The 26,553-nt window shown below is 43.8% G+C and overlaps 1 long non-coding RNA gene across 1 annotated transcript; it reads right to left on the minus strand.

The window, feature by feature from the left end:
• Positions 1-14,609: 14,609 nt before the first annotated feature.
• LOC121833238 lies at positions 14,610-25,261 on the minus strand. Its single transcript, XR_006076584.1, has 3 exons — positions 25,072-25,261; positions 21,484-21,626; positions 14,610-14,882 (listed from the first exon to the last, which is right to left on the minus strand). It is a non-coding gene; the product is annotated as an uncharacterized LOC121833238 (long non-coding RNA).
• Between the last annotated feature and the right edge of the window lie 1,292 nt (positions 25,262-26,553).

A 26,553-nucleotide genomic window follows, 5' to 3' on the forward strand; every position in this document is an offset into this window, starting at 1 on the left:
CTTTGCTCCGGTTTTCGGTTCGGGTCTGGATTCGGTACGACACTCTAGTAACCTTGTTTGAACCGCTTTAAATAAAATCCCCGGCCTTTTTTTTTATACGCTGTAAGGTGCAGAGGGTTAATGAACGCGATATACTTACGACTTCCTAATTAGGCAAAAAAAAAAAGGTCCTTTGCGGGCCACTTGCAAGTCTGCGAGCGCAAATTGGCTCGAAGAATAAAGAAAAAAAAAAAAAAAAAAGAAGCTGGGTCGAGTGTACCTTAATAGCCACATCCGCTTTGTGCCATCTATCAATATCATCTGTTGGGCTAGTTGGTTAGACATGATCAGATAAAATTAGCGCAAACGACAAGAGAAGAGAAAGGTAAGACAGGACAGGACAGAGCGCTACTCACAACTGACGTTTTAATAGAAAAGACAAGAAGGAAGTGAAGCATTTTTAAAAAATAAAAGGAAGAGGAAAACCCAACGAAAATACGCCCGCGCCCTAGGTTGTCTTTCTAAAAGAAGAAGAAAAACGCCTAAATCGTGACTACCTTGGGTTGCTGTACTAAAGGAAGAATAAATAAGAAACACTCAGCGACTAAAGTCTTCTGGGTACCCGAGTTCCCTGCTGTATGAAGTCGCTGAGTGTTTGATTACTTCACGCGGTAAACGAGACAAAGAAAGGGACAGAAGACACCGACCAACAGTCCTACCATACATTCATCGTATTTCGCATAACTTAAAGAAGGTGGCCTCCAAGTTCCATGTTGAAGTCGTGCTATCTGCACCGGATAAGTTGAAGAAGCTCTGTCCGAAGATCAACAACACGCAGATACTACATGCACAATGTGGAGTAAACCATCGACACAAATACGTGGACTGCAGCTGTGGTGTAATCTACGAGATACCGTTAACATGCGGAAATGTGTATGTGGGCCAGACAGGGAGATGTGTTAATGACCGTCTTCGAGAACATGCTCTTGCACTAAAGTCTACACCAGCAGGACACCTAGCCGTGCATGTACGAGACTGTCACTGCTCGCCTTTGCTGAACAACACCAAAGTGCTGAGACGTTACGGCGAAAAAAGAGCTCGAGAAATTTTCGAGGCGCAAGCCATCATCACGCGCGGGAACTCCTGCATCAGTGCCCCTTCGGTGACCCTTTCACCAAAAGAACTTCACTATCTTGGACTCCACCAGTAACGATCCATACGCCGCAAGAAGTGTGTAGTGTACATGAAGATAGAATTTTAACTTTTGTTTCACATTAGGTCCGACGAAGTGTTCAACATCTGAACGTTCTAGCTTAGTTTCTGAGATGTTTTCTTATTTATTCTTCCTTTAGTACAGCAACCCAAGGTAGTCACGATTTAGGCGTTTTTCTGCTTCTTTTAGAAAGACAACCTAGGGCGCGGGCGTATTTTCGTTGGGTTTTCCTCTTCCTTTTATTTTTTAAAAATGCTTCACTTCCTTCTTGTCTTTTCTATTAAAACGTCAGTTGTGAGTAGCGCTCTGTCCTGTCCTGTCTTACCTTTCTCTTCTCTTGTCGTTTGCGCTAATTTTATCTGATTGTGCCATCTACTTGTTTACCTTGTTAACTGCGGTGCGTCTTTGGCCATCGGCGTAAAATACTTAGCGCGCGGAAACGCCAGCTTTGCGTAACGGCTATTATTCGAGAATGAATCATTGTTTGGGGCACTAACGTTTTTCAGTGGCGGCATATATATGCACCAAGTGATCCACTCTTTGCTAGTTCGAACGTGTTGATATGCCGAGCCGCCCGAAAAGCGTATACAAATGAAAAAAACAAAAAACAAAAAAAAAACACGATTGGGTGGATAGTTTCATTTTATGCTTGCTCGCAGAACAATTGGCAGAGTGATTAAGTTTTGTTGCTCAATCAGTTTCGCGGGAAGAAATGACAATCATATTTTATTTGGCATTTGGTTACGAAAAAGAATAAGTTACAGAACCCTGCTTTATGTAGCATATTCTGTATATTTGTCAAAATGTATAAATGAAGGAGGCGTGCTGATCGAATTGAGTAATCATTATGAAAACACCAAAAAAGCCAATATATCAGACTGTGCAGGAACTCGAACTTTATGCCACCTGATTATCAGGCTTCGTAAAAAAATATTCCATTCGATCAGCACGGTTCTTTGCTTGCACATTTTGACTATTTCCTCTTTAGGGACCACGTGATAAAATAAAAATGGCCCGTTTTGTATATAGTGGTAAGAACACGTTTGTGAAAGACCGGGTTTCGAAAGCTAGTCTGGCCACCCTGTGTGGAAAAATGCTTTGTCAGGACATGAATCTGGCAACTATGGGTAAGCCTTAACAAAGGTAGGTGGTGCAAGCTACCGCCCGTTATAAAGGGTACAGCTATTAGTACCCATCCATCCATCTATCTATGCACGCTCTAACTATCGGACGATTTACACAGTCCAAAAGCAAGATGGCAGCTCCCAATGGTCATGTTTGCAAAGCGTGCACGGAAAAAAAAAGCGACGCAAATCAATAAGGATGCTGCTGTTTCTCTTCGACAAATAAAAGAAAAAGCTCTCGAATACTTTAGGGAGCTATTATGAACCCAAGCTAATCTAAGCGAGACAAGCGTGTGGGAAGGCATCTAATGATGCAGTCTGCCATGGAACGAGCGTAATCTTTCACTCTAAACGAAATAATGAACTGCGCTTGCTATGCTATTTATCAAAGTGTGGGGTGCTGCTCCGGCGTTTTTGTCGGCTGATGCTGCAATAGGCTGTGCAGCGATGATGATATGTTCGAGACTGGTCACGACCGGCGTCTTTTGTAATGTCAGTTACTATTATACAGTAAAACCGAAGTCGGATGTTGCGCAGTCTAAAAGGCTTTGAAGAGCAAGCGAAAAAAAAAAAGTCAACTATCGCGAAATAAAAAAGAAAAGGGGAACAAAATGAGAAGCCGAAAAATGACCGAGGTTAACTCTCAAGTGTGCAGAAACAAACAAAAACAAAGAAGGATATAAATGACAAACGGACATTTAAGGTACGACTAGAAAATGTATTGATAAGCGTGAAAAAAAACCCAAAAAAAAACCGACTGTTAACATTGGGTTTTTTTCACCACAAGACATTTTCAAGACGCAGCTCTTAGGCGTCCGTTTCCGGCTTGAGAGGCGCCGAAACCGACAACGTCACCGTCGGCGTAACCGCGCGTTGCATTATGGGATGTCTCCCATAGTGACGTCACGTGTGACGTCACGAGGTTCACGAGTGACGTCGCGACGGCCACGAGTGACGTCATTATGAAACGTTTCCCATATTGACGTGTGACGTCACGTGTGACGTCATGAGGGTCACGACGGTCACGAGAGTTACGAGTGACGTCACGACGGCCACGAGTGCCGTCATTATGGGAAACGTCTCATAGGGAGGAAGGGCAGGAGGAGGGGGAGACTGAGACGAGCGGGAAAGAAGGGGACGGGGAAAAGCTACGGGTGAGGAGGGGCATACCATCCCCTCCGTACTCTCCCCTCCTCCTCCTCAAGAGCTGCGCTCTAATCCGGCATTACAGAGAATTGTAAGCGTCTTTCATTTTTGTTTTTGTTTTTGAAAGCTTAGGTTGGTTAAACGTGACGGGGAAGCTGACGTTTAGAATTATTTCTGGCGTAACCCGAGCCATCCTGGTTTTCTGGGCACTGCGAGGGTTTTTCTGGTTCCAAATGAAGCCTTCATGCCGACTGTTGTCCGAAATAATATAAAATCTGATAGTATGATATTGATAAATATTACCTGACAAAACAAAAATGATGGGCAGTGCACATAGGAAGTGCGGCTACTAAACTATAAAAAGAAAAAAAGAAAACTTACTAATTCAATATTTTATGGAGGTGAATGAACCGAAAATAAAACCGAACGTAGGAATAGCGATCAAAACAGTTGTTTTGGGCGTTGGTGATAGTAAATAAATATCTGTCTATCGAATTATGAGTATAAAAGCCAAAATAAAAACACTCGTAAATAGTAAGGTGTATATAGTAAATTGGTGAAGGAACCCAATGTTAACAGTAAAATATCGAGGAAAAGCTGAGCGAAACAAAGATGTAAAAAAGGAACCCACGAACCGAACACAAAGTAGAGAGGTGACGAAAAGAAAGCACACGCAAGTGAGCAAGTTCTTAATTAAACCCTACTTACATTCATAAAATTTGGATTTCCGCCATCCCTAATTGCAAAATAAGCCCCCCCCCCCCCCCCTTCGGGCCAAGACTACGAAAGAAGAAGAAATCCATGCGGGTCCACAGGAAATTATTTATTATACGGGGCTAACTAGGAAACAATGCGTTGATTAAATACACCAGAAAAATCTTTACTCTAAAAAAAAAAAAAAAGTCTACTTTGAATAGAACTTGAACGTAAATTAATTTACAAAAAAAAAAAAAGGGAAAAAAGTGTGGCACCTTGATGGTCTCTGGCACAAAAACGTCTCCGTCATTTCATGTTTCTTTTTTTTTAACCCAAACATTTTCAGTTGAACGAGCTTCCGCGTTAACGATCAGACACTGGGCTCTAAGTGGCCACAAAACCGAGGAGCTATGTTCATAAACGCGGAAGAGACAGCAAGGAGGAAGGGCACATTCATGCCCATATACATAGCTCTCACGTGACGTCACTTCCGCTACTTCCGCCCGCTGGCCGCCATCGCCAGATACTGAGAAGCAGACACGGACGCTGCCGCCACCGCATGCGCGCCGCTCGATTGCTGTTAAACTCGGCGCCGCCGCCACAACACCATCGACACAAGTGTGCTACAAGCACTACACAACTACAGAAACGCTTGTAAAGGTAAAAGCACATTTCTACAACATGACGCTACCAGACACCAAACACTAAAGAGTTTTAGTAGATCGTGTTTTCAGGCCACGCTACTTGTAGCGGGAGCTGGCGTGCGTGCCTTTGAAAACGATCTGCTAAAACTCCACTGCCTCAGGGACGCTATGGCAATGCGCACAGGGTACGAACAGAAGCATCCAGCAATCCACGTACAGTTGAGCAATGTATTACTACCGTGCCCCCCCAATAAAAAGTTTAATTTTTTTAATTGCAAACCTAAACTAGGCACTGCCGAACACGCAATCTCCGCCCAAAATGTAGGGCTAGCGGTTTAAACCAGATCATCATCATCATCATCATCATTTATTATATCTTGAAGGCCCTCACGGGCATTACACAAGGTGGGGGTACCTGCTGAAAAAACATTATATAAGTTACTAGTTATAAATGATTTTCTGATATTATCAATTGGAAAATTAGACCCCTTTTCGCCCTTCTTCGGTAATTGGCGCAATAGAGATCCATGTATCCGAAAGCTCTGTCGGCCACCATTTTCCCATTAAAAAATGAAATAAAATCACTTATAAAATTTGAATCGAATAACGGTTAGTGCTGAAATGTTGGCATCTCGTAGCGACCGCTAAGACTACATTATAGCGGAGAATGGACGTCCAACCATGTGTAGTTTATTTTTGTAATAAAACAAAAAAAGCTTGATATTTAATGGCGACACTTTGTGCGTGTAAGCCGGCCATTAAACGTTAAACACGGCAGTCAAAGGTCCATTCCAGGCACCGTACTTTTTAATAAAGGGAAAAAAAGGTCCTCAAATGGCAGAAGCGAAGAATGTTCCTCAATGCATGGTCGTTTGGCTGCTGCGCGTACTCGATACAACATAAACGAGAAACCTACGTCGTTTAGTAGACAAAGAACAGCACAGGAAGCTCAGCGAAACTAAGATAACATTAAGAGCCTTCGAAAAAGAGGCAAAAAGAACAATTCGGCGCTAACCTAAACCCACCGGGTGTTCCATCCTAACATCAAATTTTGATGTTAAGAAAACATTTGTGGGGAGGTCGCTTTTTATTTTTTTACGAGCAAGGCGGTAGGTATGAGTACTTCTCAGGATGCTTAGCGCCAGAGTAAACTTTGTAGATTACGAGAGGAATGAAACTCTACGCGACCGCAGAAAGCCTAACGAAAAAAAAAGGACGATAGGAAAAGATGCAACATCAACAACAGCGCTAGGACCAAAAAAAAAAAAAAAAACGTTATCGGAAACCTTAAGCACTCCATCGGTCCGACCATTAAGCGTCTTCCAACCAAACCAGCAGTTAACCAGAATAATAAAAAAAAGGGCTCACTCATCTTCTTTCATTCATAAGCGTTTATTGGAAGAAAAAAAAACGGCCTCCATCAAAGATCTGCAATTGAAATGGTTTGAGGAGAAGGGAAAAAGAAGAAAAAATGACAAAGGAGATAAAAAAAGACGGGAATGATGGATCCTCAGTGTCAACTCGCAGCACATTCTGTCGTCGGACTCTTCACCGTATGTTCTACTAAGCGGATAAAAATTCATAATAAGTCCTGTTAAGATGAAATTGAGATGTGTCTGATGTTCTACCCGAAGCCCATTAACCCATTTATATATTATACGAACGGGAGTACACCCTTCCGACCCGTTTTAGTGGCGCACTCAACGCCGATTAATAACATCTCCGGTGCTCTGTAGCTGCAGCTTCGCTGAAAAAAAAAAAAAAAATACAAGTATATACGTGAGAAAATTAGAACGTTTTTTATCGTTTCGGCGGAAAGACGCACAGAAAGGTCTAGTAATTAAACAAAGAATATGAAGTGAAAATATGAAGCAGGAGAGAAAAGAAAGGGGATCGCGATGACAGAACTGCACAAAATTCGGGTGACGAAGGTGTAACAGAAATCACTGTTTTTCGCGGCTACTGCGGTAAAGGCAGTCGTAACACAGAATGGGATGCAGCGTCGAGCTGGATGCGATCGCAGCGCCGCTGTTTCTGCCGCAGCAGCAGCACCAGCACCTTAGCTGCGGAAAGGAGACGTAGTGGGACGGAGAAGATGAAATAGTCGCGCCGCACGACGGCTTTTTTTGTAAATGGCTCTAGAGTCTACGTTTAGTTTAACCCTACAAAAAAAAAAAGCAAAAAAAAAAAAAAGAGGCGCGTTTGGCAGGCATGTTAAAAACTTGGAGATCGCTCGTCTAGCGCGTGCTATGAGTAAGACGCGTCGCTGGCGTCGCTTTACAGGATTGATAATGTGACGTGAACCGCGGTAGTTACTGGATCTAGTCGAGCACGACGTTCGACTGGTACACCTGTCCAGTAAGTGAGGAGACGAGCGCTTGGTCAGCGTCTGGCTGCCCCTCGCGTCCAATTAGAGATGAGACGAGTGGTTCGTCAGCATTCGGCTGGCCCTCGCGTCCATTCAGAAAAGAGACAAGCGCTGTGCCAGCGTACGGCTGACATTCGCGTTCTTTCTCTTCCGTTTCAGGACGAAACCAAGAACGTTAGGTCCCTGCCGTAAAACACATTCCGTGTAAGAAAAAACAAATGCGTGTATATGAAGGAGAGACGATGGAGCGAGTAGAAAGTACTGTAGAAATAAACATCGTTTCCACCGTAATTATCTAAGCAATTAGCTGCCTCGTCGCGTTCAACCCGCCCTACCCTCCCTCCGAACAGCGTCCACGTCTTCTATCTGGTTCCCCTTCTCCCCTCTTTCTCTGGTCTCCTCAGCCCTTCCTAGGCGCCTCTCTCGGTGCAGACGCCCCTACATCGCTTTGCACCCTGTCGGTGCAGTAAGTATACGCCGATAAGAACCAACAAATCACGCGCACGAAACGCGACAAGGGAAGAGCTGTACCGCCGTCGTAATTGTTGCTATTTTTTGTTTGTTATGTTTGACGCCACACCGGGCAGCGGCACAGAGAGTGAGGGAGAGAGGATGACCTTAATAGTTGCGACAGGCGTGAAACCCCAGTGTATCGCGAAGCAGTGCACGCTTTTTTCCGTGCGAGTTAGTACGTAGAAGTACTAATTACGCCCCACGGCGAAGTTGGCCAAACTCGATAGGCCTGTTCTTCCCGTTATGCAAATGGGCCGCACGCAGTGGGATGATAACGAAGAGATAATGGGGAGACAATGAGCGCGAGATGCAAGCACGTATAGTCCCAAAGGACGCGACACTGTACTTCGTTTCACCTTAAAGGCCGACCTGCAGAATCCTCCTCGGCTGGGAAGAAAACTGGTTTCCAGTTTCCTTCTCGCTCTCCTTTTTCCTCCTCTCCCCAAAGACGCGGGTCTCTGGGCTACTGCCCCCAGAAAGGAAAAGGGTTCCTCTTTTTCTTTCTAAAATGGAAAGGAGAAATAGAGGGAGAGTTTCTTTTCTGGCTGTTCGTCGGCCTTTAAGTCATGACGCAAACGATGCTACGAGCCGACAGGATCAATCAGGTAGAGTCAAAGGCACACCACAGCAGTGTTCGTTAGGCTTAAGTGCGTATTCTATCATCGCTGAACCAATCATATGCGAAGCGCAAGTTCGTCTGCCTCTTTGCGCTCTAAAAAAAGTCTGTGCGTCTACTTTCACGCACACCGCTCGGAGAGTCAATCAGCGCAACTTACGGAGGCAGCTCAGCGAATGACGATGCCGAAACATATGTTTAGACCAAAAGACAAAGTCTGAGTTGTGACATTAAGCAATACAAGCGTGACGTTTTGCATTGCTTATTGTCACAACTCAGACTGCGTTTTTTGGTCTAAACATTTGTTTCCGCATCGTTATTCGCTGAGCTGCCTCTGTAAGTTGCGCTGGTTGGCTCTCCGAGTGTTGTGCATGAAAGCAGACGCACAGACGTTTTTTAGAGTGCATCTCTTGCATTTTGTTTCAAATAATGTTTTGTTACGTTGCTGTCCCACCTTTTGAAATATAGTTGCCCTAACTTTTTTTTTCTTTTCTTGAAATGAATTTTTTGCTGTCGTTTTTAGTGTTTGACGTCTAATAATAAAAAGTATGTTGAACGTTCTATTTCTATATTCAGTGACAGGCTAATTGCTTTTCATTGTCAGGCAGAGGGGGGGGGGGGGGTAATCAATATTTTTTTTATTATATACGTCAGAGATTAGTGCTATCTAAATCACTATAGCTAGAACATAGTGATTCTTTATCACTAGATTTATTTTTAAACATGTCAGACAATGTATGAATCCGACCGATCACAAAAAATTGCGAAAGAAAGAGTTACTGTAACCTTAGGTAATCTTAATTAGAAACGTCTTATTGGTGTCCTTCTAGAACAAAAACAGCATGAGTTTAGTTTTTGTTAGTTGAAATATTTTCTTTATTTTGCTTTTCGCTTTCTGATTTGCTTGGAATAGGACATTACGTAACTTATCAACGAAGTGTGAGATAGAAGAAAACTCTATGCTCCGTTGTGTTCAGAATAGCACTGCTTTTTGCTACTGTTCAGTCTGACATAAATCTCCCTAATATTTTGATTTAAATACAAAACGAATGCACAAAAAAGGCGTCAAACAATATACAAATGGTAATAAAAAATATATTTCCGAGATGAGGTTTGCGGAAAAAGGTTTGATTTAAATCTTTATAGTAAAACTGGTCTAGGTTTAGATATAAATTACGATTTAAATTTACTAGGTTTTTATTCTTCACCTTGTCGTCACGTCCCTTGTTACGTGATTTGTATTTTGGCTTTTTTATTTCGTTTATTGGTTTCCTTATTTTAGTTCTGTAGGTCAGATTATATATCTAAACTCAAATACTGTTCGCTTCAAAACCAATTTTTAAAACACTCAACTTTGTTATACAAGCAAATAAAAATGCGTGTTGGCGTTGGATTACATAGACAATACGAGGTGTGATCAAAATGTTCCGGGACTGATTTTTTAGCCTTAAAAGAGAGGGCAGCGCAGTGATGCGCGCACAGCAGTCGAACGAAAGATCTACGTGTCTCGTTTTACCAAAGGGCGTCCTTCTGTGAGCGTTTGGGGCTGCGCAACACGAGTTTTTGTGACCACGCGCACGGGCACAATGGCAATTTCCCCACTGACTGCAAACCAGAGCCAGAGCGACCATTAATTCTGCGTCAAACACAGTAAATATAAAACGGGGACCTTCAATAAGATTCAGTAGCCTCGTGTCAAAAAGCAGTAAATTTCGCAGAGAGTTTTAAGTGACACTCGCACTTAAAGAAAGGCAGAACATCGCTGGAAGACGAAGAGAGGTATAGGGCGACTTTATCCTGCCTCTCCTTGACTTCAGTGACGTTCTGCCATTCTTGACGCACGAGTGCCACTCAAAACACCTCGCACACCTCACTGAGTTTTGACATAAGCTTTCTAAATCATTTCAAACGTCTCTGTTTTCGATTTTCCTAGTTTGAGGTAAAACCGATGGTTAACTCTCGCTTTGGTTTGCTGTCTATAAGGAGATCGCCATTATGCTCGTGCATTAGGCCATTCAAACGCATGTAGCGCAGCTCCAAATGTTCACAGAGCGACGCCCTTTGGTATAACGAGACACAAAGGTGCTTTCCTTTGACTGCTGCGAGCGCATCACTGAGCTTTTCTCCCTTTTTACGCTACAAAGTCAGCCTGGGAACTTTTTGATGACACTTCGTAAGGAACCACTTCTTCAATGCTTGAATCTGCAAATGAGATGCTCCATTTGAGTGCGCGCAGTCAAGAGCCAACGAAAGGCAACCAAAAGGACCCAGTCAAAATGAAACCTCTTTGTTCGATTTTGTCGCTTTCCGTTTAGTATGGTATCACAATCGTCGGGGCCTGCTTTGTCGAGACGTAATAAAACACATCGTAATTAGATTTAGTGCTACACTCTCTTTGTCAATCGTTTTCGTATAATAGACCCTTTTTCAAAGCGGTGACTATTTTGACATCCACCTTCAAAATAACTTTTGACATTATTTTCACGTCTGTGGCGCCACTTCCTGAAGACGTGAAAATATATTTTAAAATTTTCTGGACGTCCTTTGTGAAGATATTTCCTTCTTCTTCTTATTTTGATATCTCAAACTTGAAATTTAGAATGTTAGAACTGTGGAGATTTGGAGTACGGACTGGAAAGTGATCGAAAGTGGCGATCAAACAAACATGATCTTGCTCGCAGGCGGCGTTGCGGTTCAACCTGTAAGTTCAAGACGCATTTTGCAAAAACAAATGTGCAGTCGGCTTCACTTTTTTAAAACATTTAAAGTGACGTGGAATGCAAAACAACAACAACTACACCATCTCAAAGTACAAGATGAGCTATCAGATCGCACGTGACGTTTGCTTGGTTGCGCCCAACTTCGCAGAATGCGGCTTCGTTGCTTTTCGTGATCTATTTCACGTGTTTAGGACCTGAATGTCGTGCCATAAAATTTGCAGTTTATTGGAAATTACGTGTTTCTGACACTACCGCGCCAGAACCTTCGTTCGCTCACACTGGTCAAGAAACATCAAGGAGGCGATGTTAGCATTTAAAAAAAACCCTATTTATTTAGCATCCAGATTTTTTTGTAGCTAACCCGCTCGTTATACACGAAAAAAACCCCTACTAAACACCGAGTTCGCGAAACGCGGTTAAAAACAGGGCGGGAGCTAGATGCGTAGCGAGACTGCAACCATACGAAGACGCCTGTGCCGAATTTCTCAGTGTTATCTATTGCATGCGCCTACATTTTCCAGATGCAGACAGCACAGAGATATCCAGCTGGCCTTTGTTGTAGATTCTAAATTTGAAGTAAAGGCGTGCCGAAACAACACGAGAGCTCAGAACGCTCAGAACATCGCCGCCGGCCGTGTCACGTCCGAAAGGATCAACTGTCAAGACAGTCCCCCCACACACGCTGAATAAGGCACTTATACTGCCAACCAGGACTGAAACTTTTTGGGCACGCAACACACGACTCTGTGAAAACGTCAACACAACACCGACAGCACCGTCAGAAACAAAAACAGAACGAAACCACACGAAACGGCTACCACTGCGACAACTGAATTGACGAAGGACACGTCGAAATAATAAAGCAACTATTTTGACGTTTTACGGGTGTGACGTCACAGACGTCGAAATTATTTTTGAGATATTTTGACGGTGGACGTCGAAATGGTCACTGCCTTTTTCGAAAGTCCATCGAGCAACTTTGGCGGTCGCCATTGCTGGGACACAAAGCGCGTAATTGGATACGAGTCTCCGCCGAACGCTGACGCAATCCTCGTATCCAATCTCCGCTTAGAGCGCGTGATCGAGCAATGGCGGGCAGGCGTTGGCGCGGAATTTTAAAAAGTGATTCTGATATGTGAGAGTGAAATTTAAAACCAAGAAAAAAAGTTTACGTTAGGAACTAAGAAAAGAAAAAGAACAAAAGAGGGGGCACCTAACACGCCCCATGATACGACTGAGGAGTAGTTTTAGACCTTTTTGAACCCTTTCAATAACGCGTGGAAAGGTAGTGAGTGCGGGATTTGACTCGGAATACAGCCTTGGTTTCGCGTTGTGCTTGCTGTCTTTGGGCGTTGCGATCTTGGCTGATATAATGTGCGTTTGGGCGTGGGACTGCCATATCAATTATTCACATAAATTTTGTGGCCATTGTAATGCGTGTTTTCTCTTTTTCCCGATAATTCCCGGATTCACAATACTGCGATGTAATCGTCGGATAGGCAGTTGCACGAAAAATAAGCGATGGAACACATTATATAAAATGGCATTCAGTACGGTCTTACGCTTTCTTTAACGTACCATTGAGTCTTTTTAATTTTTACATTTCTAATGTTGGTAACAATAAAAAAAAATGAAAAACGCGCGAAATACTTATGCCCCTTCATCTTTGTCTAGTACCGGCCAACGACCAATCTTAGCAGCAGGAAGCATGAAGGGCATGCGTTTTTCCTTGCGAATTCCTCACAAATTTCGCGTGTCCCCAAGCGCGTTTAACTCAAAGGGCGCTTTAGGGGAAAAAAAAGAAAATGAAGGCTTGTCCTCGGGAGAAGGTCGGTTCATTACCGCTTCACGAGCAAGAAGCTCGTTAAATGGACTGAGTCTGGGACATAGGCAGGTGCAAGGTAACAACGCCGTTAAAACCACAGGTAGTGGGGTTCACTGTCATTAGCCGGAAACGTCCCTATGTGCATCACGCCTGAACCAGTTCCGTTTAGATTTGTTTCAGTTTGTAGTTGCCGTATAACGAACTAGGCATTGTTACCCATAGATATCTGTATGAAACAAATAAGTTAGTATTTGTCCCTCTTGTTTGTTTTACAGAAATATTAAGATAGATCAAGTTTATGATCTTGAGACGAAATTTTCTTTTTCCCTAGTCTTTAATAGCTAAAAAAAACATTAATTCATTTTCAACGTGGCTCCGGAAGTAACGATTACTGTACGCCTGGTCACCCCAAGAAAAAACGCAAGGTTTGCGCATTGTTCATACGCCGCCCGAAGTAGTTCTTACAATATTTAATTATTGTAGGAAGAAGCGATGCTTTTGGACGTTTGAAACGTGTCCGTCAGGATAAGATAACATATATCTAATCTAAAATGCACCCATATGTATCTCAATTCTCGACATAAATGGTGGAACTTGGTAAAACTCCGCAAGGGGCGGTTTTGTTTTTTTTACTACGAATTTTGAAGTGAAAACGAGTACTATAATCTTTTAATGACCTTCTAAAAGGCGTAACATTTTTGTTGGTTATGACCTTCCGGAAGGTGAAGCAGCTAAAACACGACCCCCTTGTAGGAGCATCAACGAGTTATGGAATGGCTTACGTAGAGACTTTATGTGACCAAAAAAATAGCACCGTCGCCACTGCGTATTGCCGACCCAAAACAACCTTTTGAATTGGCGTACGGCAAAGACGTCTTTTTTTTTTTTGTCGCCTACGCTACTTTAAAGGTCGCTAATAAATTAGTCACAACCCAAGCAGCACAATTCACCGGCTCAAGCTTGAGCCTGCTTGGGCAGCCGGGGAAAGTTTCCCTGGCCCAAGCACCGTTTTGCTCCAAGGGGCAAGCTAGCCCCAGCCTGGCTAGCCGGCCCGGCAGTTCAGTGGGGGTTCCTTGTACAGCCAAGCTTGGCTAAACGGTGTAAAACAAGCCTGGGCCAGGCTGGCAGTTCAGTGGTCAGCCAAGCTTGGCAAAACGGTCTAAATGCATCCTGGGCCACACTGGCAGTTCAGTGGTCAGTCAAGCTTGGCAAAACGGTGTAAATGCAGTGTGGGCCAGGGTGGGAGTTCTCTGGTCATTCAATCTTGGCTATACGGGGAATTTACAGACTTCTCCCAAGGAAGTCTATGTTGTCATTCAAAGGATGTTTTTGTGGCATAAGATATAGTCAGACATCTCCAATTTTTGGGGCTGTGTGCAGAAAAAAACTGGTTGCTACCTTGTTCCGGATTTAGTGACCCACGATTAATGGAGCTGCTCCAGTAATTTTCTCAGAATACTTAAACAATAAAATGAAAGTTGAAAACATGTGCGAGCTGCTGTATTTATTGTGCAGTTGGCATGCAAATGAAGCTGCAAAATCAAGTCAAGTTTGATACAGTGGTTTTTTATTTCATGTTCAGTACATGGTGCTAGCTTATGCCCCGAGTCCCACTACAGCGACAAACAGAAACAAATGACGACAAGTCTCAAACCTGATTCTTTCGCGATTTGAGAGGCTTTGTGGAATAAAGGAGGCTATGCTTAAAAACAAGCATCATGCACGCGAGGGTATCTTTGACAGGCTTAGAATCACTCATGCTTATTTCACGAGCACCGAACGAATAAACGCCTGCCAAAGGTACCATCACGGGCATGCTGAATGGGTTGGAGGCTTGTAGCTGTCGTTTGTTTCTGTTTGTCGCTCTCGTGTCCCACTAGAGTGACAAAGGCTGGTTGCTGGTCGAGTATCTGCTGCCTGGCAACTGGGCTTCACAGCTAGTAGGTGGCTCTGCCGATTCGAGTACTTAAGACAGCAGTTGTCCATGGTTCACCCCATGGCCACTTCATGGCTGTGACGTAGAGCTGGATAGCAGCACCTGGAGAAGGAATAAGATAACCAGTGATGCATGTTTAGTAAATATGTTTTACATGAACCATGCTCCTAATTAAATTATAACACAGCAGAAAGGCCACCCAAAAGGTCTTGGTGGTATGTTCAGTCTCCTTCAATATAAAAGACGTACTAAAAGCGCGTGGCCGTGATGGCCGTGGGCGCTATATGTGCGCTCCACGAGATTCTGTTCTGCCTCGAGGAAAGGACGCTCACTCGGGGCTGAACTGGTCCTGAACTTGTTAACCGTTTTTGGTTTAGGTTTAGACTAAAAGTTTGCTTTATCGGCATTGCGCCCAGAGATGTGATCATGGAGGCTCGAAGTAAGCATGCTCATTATTGTTTTCGTTATCAGTTGTTTCTGGTGTAAAATTTGAAAACAGGCACAAATATTAACGTTACACCTGAGTCTCATATTTGAAAAATAAAATGTCTTGAAGAGCGGAATCATTAATCAGAAGGATGGCATGGACCATGCTATTTAAAAGTGAAAATAATTGCCTTGACTCGGGCCAGTTTCTCTCGGACAGCCATTTCAGAATTAGTTGCTGTGACATAATGTGAATTAACTGCTCTCCACCGTCAACCCGAAAACTGATAAGTGTGCATTGCGCTTTAGCTGAGCACTACGTGAGTTCCCCCTTGGGTAGATTGGGATCTCCCAGAGCACACACAGTGCCCCCACCAGTCACTGCCTCGGCCAGGCGCTCCCACTGGGTCTTTCATACTGCAGGAGAATACAGAACGCAGGAACTACAGAATTTGACAGTGACAAGCATGATTTCCCTCCATTTGTAGAATACTACTGTCAGTAAATGCAAAATAAAAGCCAGTTAAAGCACCTCAATGTGAACACCACATATAACATACAGTACTGTGGAAGGTTGCTCAGATCGTTTGAAAGCAGACTGAATTGCCGCAAGGGAATTTTCTTGTTTCTCTTGATAGTAAAACCAAGCCATAAGTACAACTTCACTGTAAAGACAATGTTTTCTATCTGCTTTTCTTTAAATGCATAGAAGTACTTTTTGGTATTTATGTTACCTACCTCTAAAAAGACGAAGGACCAGTAAAAGGAAACACACAGACACAGTTACGTACAAAACAAGCGTGTTGGTAAGAGTAACTACACATGAGGAAGATACATAAAAAGGGGGGGGGACGGACGGACGGACAACTTTGTTGTCCGTCCCCCCTTTCTATGCATCTTCCTCATGTTTAATCACAAACACAGCGCTGTGTCTTTCCTTTTACTGGTCCATCTTTTTTGCACTGTTTTAACCCATTCAATATGGCCATCAACCAACTTGCCCAACTTTACACCTTGCTACCTCTAAAATAGCAATATAAAGTGGTCTCAACTTCCACTGACAGCCCTGAAGCTATAAACCCACAAAAAACCGAATTCCCTAGTAATTAAAACAACACAAAAGAAAATCAGATCAGAAAAACATTCAGTCTGATTTGATTATATTGAATCAATAAATACAATGAATGTGAGCAAGAATTCTTGTGAAAATGTATTATAAACTTACAATGTAAAATGGGATGAAAGTCCTACTAAAGCAACCAAGAGGAACAACCGACCCCAACACGACTTAAATACATTCAGCATGCACACGAAGATACCTTTGGCAGGCTTCCCATTTTTCGAGGCTCATGAAGTAAGCACAAGTTATTGCAAGAATGCCAAAAGATATCTTTGTATGCATGCTGCATGGTCTTGGGGCTTAAGATGGCAAGTTGGCTATTCATCACTGAATAATACGCCAAAAAAACACAGACACAACAAAGGAAGATCTGGACAGGACACGGCATAACCATCAACTGAATGGTTCATATAAAAAAACAGAAATACATATAGACCCTTTCAGGCAACATTTCATGGGTGCGCCGCTGCCACCTTGACGTCACGTGATCCTGCCGCCATAGCCGACCTTCAGTTTCTCGCAGTTGCTCCGCGTTGTGTGCGGCACCGGCCACCACCGGAGCTTTGTTCTCGAGTTCTTTTACGTTCTGCATTGAAATTGTGTGTTTGCTTTAGGTCCTTTTGATATTTCGGGCTTTCATTTAATCATTTGATATCTACATTTGAACATTGCTCTTGTATTCTCTTATTTATAGAATGGAATCGGACAGCGAATGGATCGACGATAAAAGATTATGGCCTAGGCTTCAGAAACCATTAAGTTCATCACATTTTGTTTTTATCGCTAATAAGGGCAGTCAACACCATTGCGACACATAAAAATTTCAACTGACGCTGTAAGGCTATCGCAGTCGTGCTTCTTGCTGCATGTGCGAACTTTAGACATTGTTTCCGTAAGTAAAAGCCGAACTGCATGTAAGTGCTCAAGCGAGCGGCGAGACGAGCAACGGCGACAACGATGAGTCAGCGACGAAGATTTCTTACTGTCGCCCGTTGCATCGCTCGGTTTTTGGATTTCTAGAAAACGTCGCTCATCGTCTTGGTCGCTTGCGTGCGGTTTGCCTCGTCGCGCGACTGATTGAGCGAAAGCGAAGCGAGTCGCTTGGCTCCTTGCTATCTAAACCACTTGCATGCGGTTTTCTAGAAATCCAAAAGCCGAGCGCCGCGACGGGTGGCAGTGTGAAACTTTCGTTGCTGACTCGTCGTTGTCGCTCGTCTCGTCGCTCGCTAAAGCGCTTAGATGCGGTTCGGCTTTTATCTATGGAAACAATGTCTAAAAGCGCGCACATGCACCGAGAAGCATGACTGCGATAGCCTCACTGCCAAAAATTTGGGGGATTTGCGTGCCAAACCAACGACGGGCATCTGGAGATAGCCTCACTGCGTCAGTTGAAATTTTCATATGTCGCAATGGTGTTGACTGCCCTTTATTAGCGACAAAAACAAAAGAATGTGATGAACTTACATGTTCTCTGAAGCCTAGGCCATGATCTTGTATCTTGATCCATTCGCTGTCAGATTCCATTCTATAAATAAGAAAATACAACATCTATAATGAAACATAGGTATCAAATGATTAAATGAAAGCCTGAAATATCAAAGACCTAAAGAAAACACTCGGCTTCAACGCGGGACGTAAAAGAACACAAAAACAAAGCTCCGGTGGTGACCGGTGCAGCACACAATGCAAAGCAACGGGGACAAAATGAAGGTCAGCTATGGCAGCCCGTTAAGCACGCCGACTGGTGGCAGCTCGAGTAACTGACTCCCTAAAAGCATCTATACAGATAAAAAACTGACACCTGCTGGCAGAACACTGTAAGGTCAAAATGCACTTCCTCAGAAACCAGTGCCACTAGTCCCACAGAGAGTGAAATTCTGTCAGACAATGACACGAAGGGTGCACCTCAGACAAGAGTTGTTACCCTGGTATTTTATCCAGAAGGTCACCTAGCAATTCACTGTGTCCATTGTGAGTGCAAGTCCAACTTAGAAAAAGACTAGTGTCATGGGCTGCTACAAGACAAAAACAAACAGGAAAATTCACAATGCCTTCTTGATGAAATCCTAGAATAACAACTCATGTGAGCACACCCTCATTACTAACACATGACAAAGAATTCCACGGTCCGCAGAGCCAATGACGCTCGTTTCTGGGGGAGTGTGTTCAGACGTCGCATCAGCCCACTTCACATGGCGCAATTTCGCTTGCAAATTTACACCTGTGACATCAGGCACTGCAGCTTCCCCCATGCCTATATTTCGCTGAGTGAGTGACGTCACAACAGCAAACTCACAAGTAAAATCACACCATGCGAATCAGGTTTACAGTGTTCTGACAGCATGTGTCACTTCCTATCAGTAGATATATTTTTTTTACCAAAGTAAACTATTCAGTTAAAAGTTAAGACGTGTCCTGCCCAGATCTTCCTTCATTTCGTCTGCGTTTTTTGGCGTATTATCCAGTCTTGAGGCATATCAGTGTCAGGTGTTTTTCTTTGTCGCTCTAGTAGGACTCGGGCAGGGTGGGTAAACAGTCATGTCTCAATAATATGGATACTCTGCTATATAAAAACCGTTTTCGGGGACCAACCGGGTAAATACCTGCATTTTGTCCTGTTATTATGCACAGCTCACATTATGGACGCCTCTGGTTAGGAACGGAGGTGTCCATTTGCATGAGACATCACTGTCAAATTCCCTAGTGTTGAAATTAATGACTGCATGCTCTGAAGCCACGTAGCAGGCTTCTCCACTGAACACTAATGCGTAGTGGTGGCATGGCAGATGTTTGTGGCTGCAGAACACACCGCAGGCAAATGATATCCAATGTGGACAATCATGGATATTTGACATTAGAATCAACCAACAAATAGGCCTACATGTTGCTGTCACAGAATTGAAAGATTTTTTTTCATCGTTAGCTTCCGTTTTGTGTAAGGTGCACGAGTGCCGAAAACACGAGCTCGGAAGAGAAGAAAAAGAAAAAAAGAAGGAAGGCGGAAGCTGCGTAGAGCTAGGTTTCAGTGGTTGGAACAACAAGCAAGGCTTCAGTGGTGTGGGAGGTCGAACCCCGAACAAGGCTTTGTCAAGATGGTTGGTGGGCCCTGAGCAAGCTTCGACAACGTGCATGTGCTTGTGAGCGAGCGCTGTTCGGCACTATAACCACCCAAGCCACCACAAGTTCTCGACTCCGACTGGTGCCGCAAGGGACTGGGACCATCACCGACATCTTGCGACCATGATTCGACTCTCCTCATACGAAATGTATGGCGTCTTTGATTTGGCTTCTGTTCCCTCTTTGTTACGCTTTCGAAGCTTTTGTGATTTTCTTGCCGCTGCTACGAAGAGCAAAAGGCTTCCAAGATATGTTCTTTTCCTTTATTTTCATTTTTTTACGTCCGTTTGTGCGTCCTGTGCACCTTTTCTTTAATTTTAAATTTCATTACTAATAAATAGTGTTTCAAAATGCCAGGTACAAGTCACTCTCAATTCCTACCGCCTCTAAGGAATCCATCACCTAGGTGTGGCCCTAGCACCTGGACAGCGGTCCAATTCAGATTACAAGTTGGTTTGTTTATGGCATCTTTTCCAACCGAACCTGTGACAAACTGGCATCCACTACAGCACTTGAACCTGACACAAGTTAGTCACAGGTTCGATTGGAAAAGATCCCATAAAAACAAACTTGTAATTTGAATTGGACCGCTGTCCAGGTGCTAGGGCCAAACCTAGGCGATGGACTTCCTGAGAGGCGGTAGGAACTGAGAGTGAGTCGAGCCTGGCGTTACGGAACACTATTTAATAGTAATGAAATTCAAAAGTAAAGAAAAGGTGCACAGCACGTGCACACAGTCGTAAAAAAAAAAAGAAATAAATAAAGGAACAGAACATATCTTGCAAGCGTTCCACTCTTCATAACCGCGGAAGGAAAAACACAAAAGCTTTGAAAGCATAACAAAAGGAACAGAAGCCAAATCAAAGGTGCCATACATTTGGAGGAGGAGGAGAGTCCAATCATGGTCCCAAGATGTCGGTGGTGGCTTGGGTGCTTGCAGCGCCACACAGTGCTCACTCACAAGCACAGGCACATTGTCTAAGACTTGCTCGGGGCCCACCAACAGTCTTGACGAAGCCTTGCTCGAGGTTCGACCACCCAAACCCACGAAGCCCTTGCTTCGCGTTCCACCACAACCACACCGTGCGCGGGTTCCACCTTCTTTCTTCTTGATCCCTTCCTCTGAGCTTGTGCTTTCGGCACTCGCACATTTTGCTCAAAACGGAAACCAGTAAAAAGAGTACAAAAACCACTGAATTCTGTGAGAGTTGTTATGACTGTGAATGTCTAGAGGGCAAAGTTGACATTTGCAACAAAACTTGAAATAATAAGGCATGTGGAGAGGGAGACAAAGGTTTGTGTCACTGGAGCCCACAAGATCTTTGTAAACTACTCAAGAAACGGTGTGACATAAAAGCGCGACAAAAGACATTCTGATGCACGGCATATTAAGACATCGAGAAGCCACTACAGAGGTGGTTTAGAGATGTCGGGGCAAGCAACATTCCTATATTGGGACAAATCTTCTAAAGGAATGTGAAAAACTCCTTTTACTCTTGAAGTGAAGAATCTTCTAAAAGAATGTGTATGTGATGGGACTATTTTGCTGGCAGTGCCAGCGTCGAAAGAGAAAGTCAATGGCTCAACAATCAATTGAAGCCAAGTATGAAACCAGAAATAGTTAAATGCCTTGCCTAGGAAATTGGCCTGCAGTGGCAAAAGCATCCCTGGCAAGCGATTCACAGTTCGCATGGAAGCTAACAGAACAAGGCCCAGATACCAGAGCTTTTGAAAACCAACACGGATGGCACCACAAAAATGTATCCTTAGTGATGGGAAAGTTTAGAATGCCAAATAGTATGAGCTGTTGTAGTAAAACCATCATATACGTATGAAACATGAAATCATGGATGACTCGGGATCTCTTTGGTGGCTCGTGGACTGGGAAGCCGAGTTTGTGGATAAGCGTCCCAGCGTGTGCTTACTTGGTGACATGTGCCACTTAACACTATCCAGTTCTATTCTAGCAGCCAAACACGACATCCAAGCTGCATCCGTTAGACCAAGGCATAATTCAAAGGTAGTCTAGATTGTGTTTACCATTTATAAATGTCCAGGCACGTCTGCAATTTAGCACATCCAGAGGCTTTCAGAGACAGTCACAAGAGCCAGCAGCTTGCTTGGGCAGCTCACTGTCAGCCACTCTGTTCTTCCATGCACCGTGCCACCTCCATGAGCTCCCACTGAAAAACAAAAGAAACAGAATCGGAAATTATACTTGCAATAAGAACATCTCAGCAGCAGAGGCTACGTTACGGTGCCTGGAATGCGCCTCCAACTGGTTTGTTTCATGCTGTTGGATGTTGCAATCCTGGCAGTTGGTCGTACAACTTCTGGCAAAAAAAATATGAGCTAATGCAGCCGTCATTGTCCTCGCAACATTCAAAATCCTGGCTGACAAAGCTTCCATGGACTGTCAAGCTGAGGGATACCCTCTCTCCCCCCCCTCCCTTTTCCAGCAGAAACTACCTCAACTGCCATGATGTTCACAGCCCGGAAAAGATCCCCTAGAAGTTTATTCAGGAGCAACTAGAGTAGCTATAGAGACAAGCTCTCGCACTATGAAGCCATTCCACAAATCTGCCATAAGCAGCAGCAGTTCATTGAGTGTAGAAGTTTTCCTTGTAAATACATCTCGAGATGAAGTTGCATCTCTGGATTCTACCAAGACTCTAGTTTCCAGCAAAGATTTACGTTGGCAGGCCGGCCGAGTTGCTGAGTAGGAGGAAGGTGCATGTGCCACACCACACGAATCTTTTGCTTACATTCAGAGAAAGGAAGGCTGAACTTCCCTGATCGATACTGATTAGGCTGAAAATCTTGAGACTTTTCCAATTGCCGAATTCCTCAACAATACCAATTTTTCAGCTCATAGACACCCTGCACAGGGTTGAGTTAGGTACTAATGATCATTAACAACTGCGTGAATTACTGTACACATATGCTGTAACTATACTAAAGCCCAACTTATTCTAGTAACACACAACACTATAAAACTACCAAAAAACACAGAGCATGCACCCGTGGCAGAGTAAGCGCTCTAACCCCTACTTTTGAAACATATCACCTCATCTAAGGACATATTAAAGCCTATTCCTCTTGCTTTAAGCAAGTTAAAAAAATATATGAAAGAGACATCAAGCGCCCTGTCCCCATGGGCGTTTATCTCCACGACTGGCAGACAGAATGGGGATAGAACGAGTAGAACAGCAAAGCAGGAGAGGAATAGGAGGGGTGCAGTCGAAAAGAGCTAGAAAGTGATATACTTCGGGACAACATTCTGTGGCAATGGAGCTAAAGCTAGAGAGCCAAAGGACACCATTTCACTGCATAGCTGAATATAGTTCAACCATAATAATTTGCTGGGTGGAACGTAACCAATTAAAATATATGTAAAATTGTTCTGTTTAGCTTTGACTTTAGAATGTTAGCATAACATTAGCCAGGATGTGCCAAACCTTGAGCATTTCCTATTTAGCTATTTTGTGTTTTCTTGGTTTAAATTCACCCTAGGTTTTCTAGCTCCCTGCAAAATTAAAATGGCATCTTTGGGCATCATCAGTGTGGTGTATTGTAGGTACACTCTGTGAGCTCGCCTCTTTGTTTGACATGTAAGATTTTTACGAAGTTTGGCAACCAAGAAATCTTAAAACAAACCAAGCAAGTGGTGTGCAACGTGTATGACAAATGGGACAGTGGGAACCGGGACTCCTAGTTATTTCCGTATGCCGGTTGGCAAGCAAGCTCACTGGTGTGTGTGAGCAGGGGTGGGGACCGAGCTCAGGACCCCTGGGTTCTGCAGCGCAATCCTCGCTACACATATTCTGAGCTGTGGTGTGCCAGCGACCCCCTAGGGCCAGCCATAACTGAATGCGATCCAAATGGAATGCGACTGCGTCGTGGAGTGTGCATGCTTCTATTTCTGTATATTCCTCCCGCACAATAGTTTTTCAGCACCAGAAGAGTTTACAGATAACTGACCTCAAAACGCGGCAGCACTCATGAAATTTGTTCATGTGGCAATTTGGGTCAGGTGGTTCATGATCATTGACTAGCGCCAAAAAAATAGACAGGGTCAAGAAGTTGCCACTGGCACACTCGCAACTAACATTATTGAAAGAAAAAATCAATCTGTTACATTGCTGTGAAAAATGTCAATCATGATTACAACCAATGTAGACCTCTATCAAGAAATTCATATTCTTTTGCTGATAAGGTTATGAATGTGTCACTTGTACAATTCGTGCCTTCGGCTATAATCTCAAACACCTCGTGTAGCTTTCTAGACATTTTATCTGAGTATCTGGCCAAAAATTTGGTGTCATTAAATGATGGGAAACAAGGACAGCAGCTGATGTGTGTGGTCGCTGCAGCAGCGGCCCTTGGAAAAGACAAATGCAAAACTAAACACTGCAAAAAATTCACAGAATGCACGACCAAAGTTGTGTACGAAATCCCAATGTCATATGGTTCTGTGTACACAGGTCAGACAGGCCTATGTATTAATGATCGCGCCCACGAACACGAGGTGGCCACACAAGCGACTTCCATCACGAAATCTGGCCACACACTGCAGACGCTGCTTTTGCTCCCAGTCGTTTAAGGACACCAAATTTTTGGCCAGATACCCCGATAAAGAATCTAGAGAGCTACACCAGGCGTTTAAGATTAAAGCCAAATGCACCAGGTGTACAAGTGACAGATCCATAACCTTATCGGCAAAAGAATGAATTTGATAGAGGGTTGCACCAGTTGTAGTCATGACTGACGTTTTTCACAGCTATATAAGCAATTTTGTTTTTAATAAATGTTAGTTGCCGGTACGCCAGTGTTCACGTCAAATTTTTGTCTAGGTATTTTTCCGGCGCTTATCTACTATCATGAAGTTCGCAGCTTTTCCTGATTCGACACTGCCTATCTTCGTCAGCTGAGAGACAAATTCTAGTAGATTGACCCCGGTGAAATCTACCTTGCAAGTCTGTCCGAGTGTTTCAGTCAAAGTGTTGGCTTACGTTTAAAAACGGGTTAGCCTTCAGAAATAGATCTGAATATGCCTGCATGCTCGGCGACCGCGGTTCAGGTCCCTCAACCGCAATCCTCGTACAAAAACATGCACTGAAGCAACTGCGTGGTTGACACGCCAAACTCTAACTAAAACCAAAACCAAAAAAAAAAAAACTATTTGGTGCACTAACACAGAGCCATTAGCACTGCCTGCCTCCCCCCTCCCTAGCTTTCTCTTCATTGCCAAAGAAAGTTGTGCCCAAAAAAAGATGGGTTGCTTTTTTGTTCTAACTCGGAAGAATAAATTTAAGGCTTTATAACAAAAACAAGCAAATGCGTAAGCAACCATTCTTTAGGGTGTTAATTTGTAATCAAAAAAAGAAAAAAAACAACAGACGGTTTGTTTTTACGTGTTTGCACAGTCAACTAGCTTTGCAAATGGCAGCTGTTTGTAATTCTGTGGTCAGACCAAGGGACCACCCGACCATGTACACCTTTGCTTTATTACCTACCCTATCCCTTAGCTCTCCATGGTCATCGCCAATTTAGAGTGGGCAATTGTTCGGTATATTACCGTTTGTAATGGTGTTATTTGTTTAGGAAAACAAAATGTCAGATAAATACCAGCAGGGCCCTGCGGAAGCGGTGCATGGGCCCCGTTTCACCTTTCACAAAGCATCCCGTCTTGAATGGCAGCAGAGAAACAGGTGGGGCTGATTCGACTGCAGGCCTTTGCTGAGTTGATGGCTACTATCCAGACTGGCAGCTGATCGGCATCCTCCAGCCACCTGCAGTTTTTTCTTGATGATACAGACTTTCTGCAATACCATGAATAAGAATCAGACTGACATTCTGGAACAAAAAAGAAACCAAAACTTGCTTCACAGATCAACAAAAGAACAAGTGCCAACATTACGCTTCTCTTGTTGTCAACAGTGCAAAGACCATGATGACAGCACCATTAAACTCAACCAAACAAGGAAAATGAGCTTCTTCATGACGTAATTGTATTAAGAACCAGGCATGCAGCCGGAGGGGGGTAGGAGCCTACCTCACCTTTGCTTTATTACCTACCCTATCCACCCCCCCCCCCCCAAAATCGTCCATTTTGCTGGGCCCTCCTCTCCCTCATACAGCATTTTGTAAATTACTGTAAATGATAGAAGCAGACACCAGTTCACGAGACAGCTCATGCCACCTCGTGCTCTGCTCGCGCAGACCTCCAGCAGAATTGTAGCGCGTGCAGAAAGACTACAGCTCCCACGATGCATGGCGGCAGCGGCGGCGTACTCAAACTAGATGGTGAAATCGGTCTATCCGCACCCCTGCCCGTTTCGATCTGGATGAACATCCTACCGGCGCGCTGTCGTGTATCATTACTGCGTGATGCACGTTAAGACCCCGCGCTATCCGTTGTACTGCATTGTCTAAATGTTTAATCTACAGCTGGGAGACTCGTCGGCCATTGAGGTAGACCAAACTCTAGGCTGTATAAACATAAAACAAACCCCAATTTTTCTCTGGAGCCATAGCTACAGGCTGTTTTCAGCGCACGCGATCAGCGCATTCAGTAAACTAAGAACAAGAGCGCGCCCACGAGGCTTTGTGTTGCCTCTAATTTGCACGTGCTCACCCCCGCTTTGACAAAATTGGAGCCCTGCAGAAGTTACGCTAACCTCGTGCACCGCCGAAACGTGCCCTACATGTCCTACACTTCGTTTCACACTCAGTGCGAGCGAAAGCAATGTGAGGTCGATGTTGACACGTCAAGAGCTCTCCTTCGCTCGCATTTATGATGAAAGAGAGAATAAAGAGTCATAGAACAATGAAATGATTGCCATATATTTTCTGTTGTGTAATAGAGGGCAGGTTAGATCTATGTTTTGACCGCTTAAGCTAAGCCTATTTCGTATTTACAAATTCTGATAAGCATGAGTCCATGTGGAACCTATCCAAACGCGGATTAAAACCCGGCTTGATTAATTTTGAGATGAAAATAAAAATGTAAATAAATATTACATTCGCGGTATCCCTTACTTTGTTCCGATTCCTTACATTGTACGCATCAGTGACATTAATGCGATGGCTGATTCGTAAATGCGATTT

Source organism: Ixodes scapularis, unplaced genomic scaffold, assembly GCF_016920785.2.
Source record: "Ixodes scapularis isolate PalLabHiFi unplaced genomic scaffold, ASM1692078v2 PGA_scaffold7__128_contigs__length_106722199, whole genome shotgun sequence".
Taxonomy (NCBI): Eukaryota; Metazoa; Arthropoda; class Arachnida; order Ixodida; family Ixodidae; genus Ixodes; species Ixodes scapularis.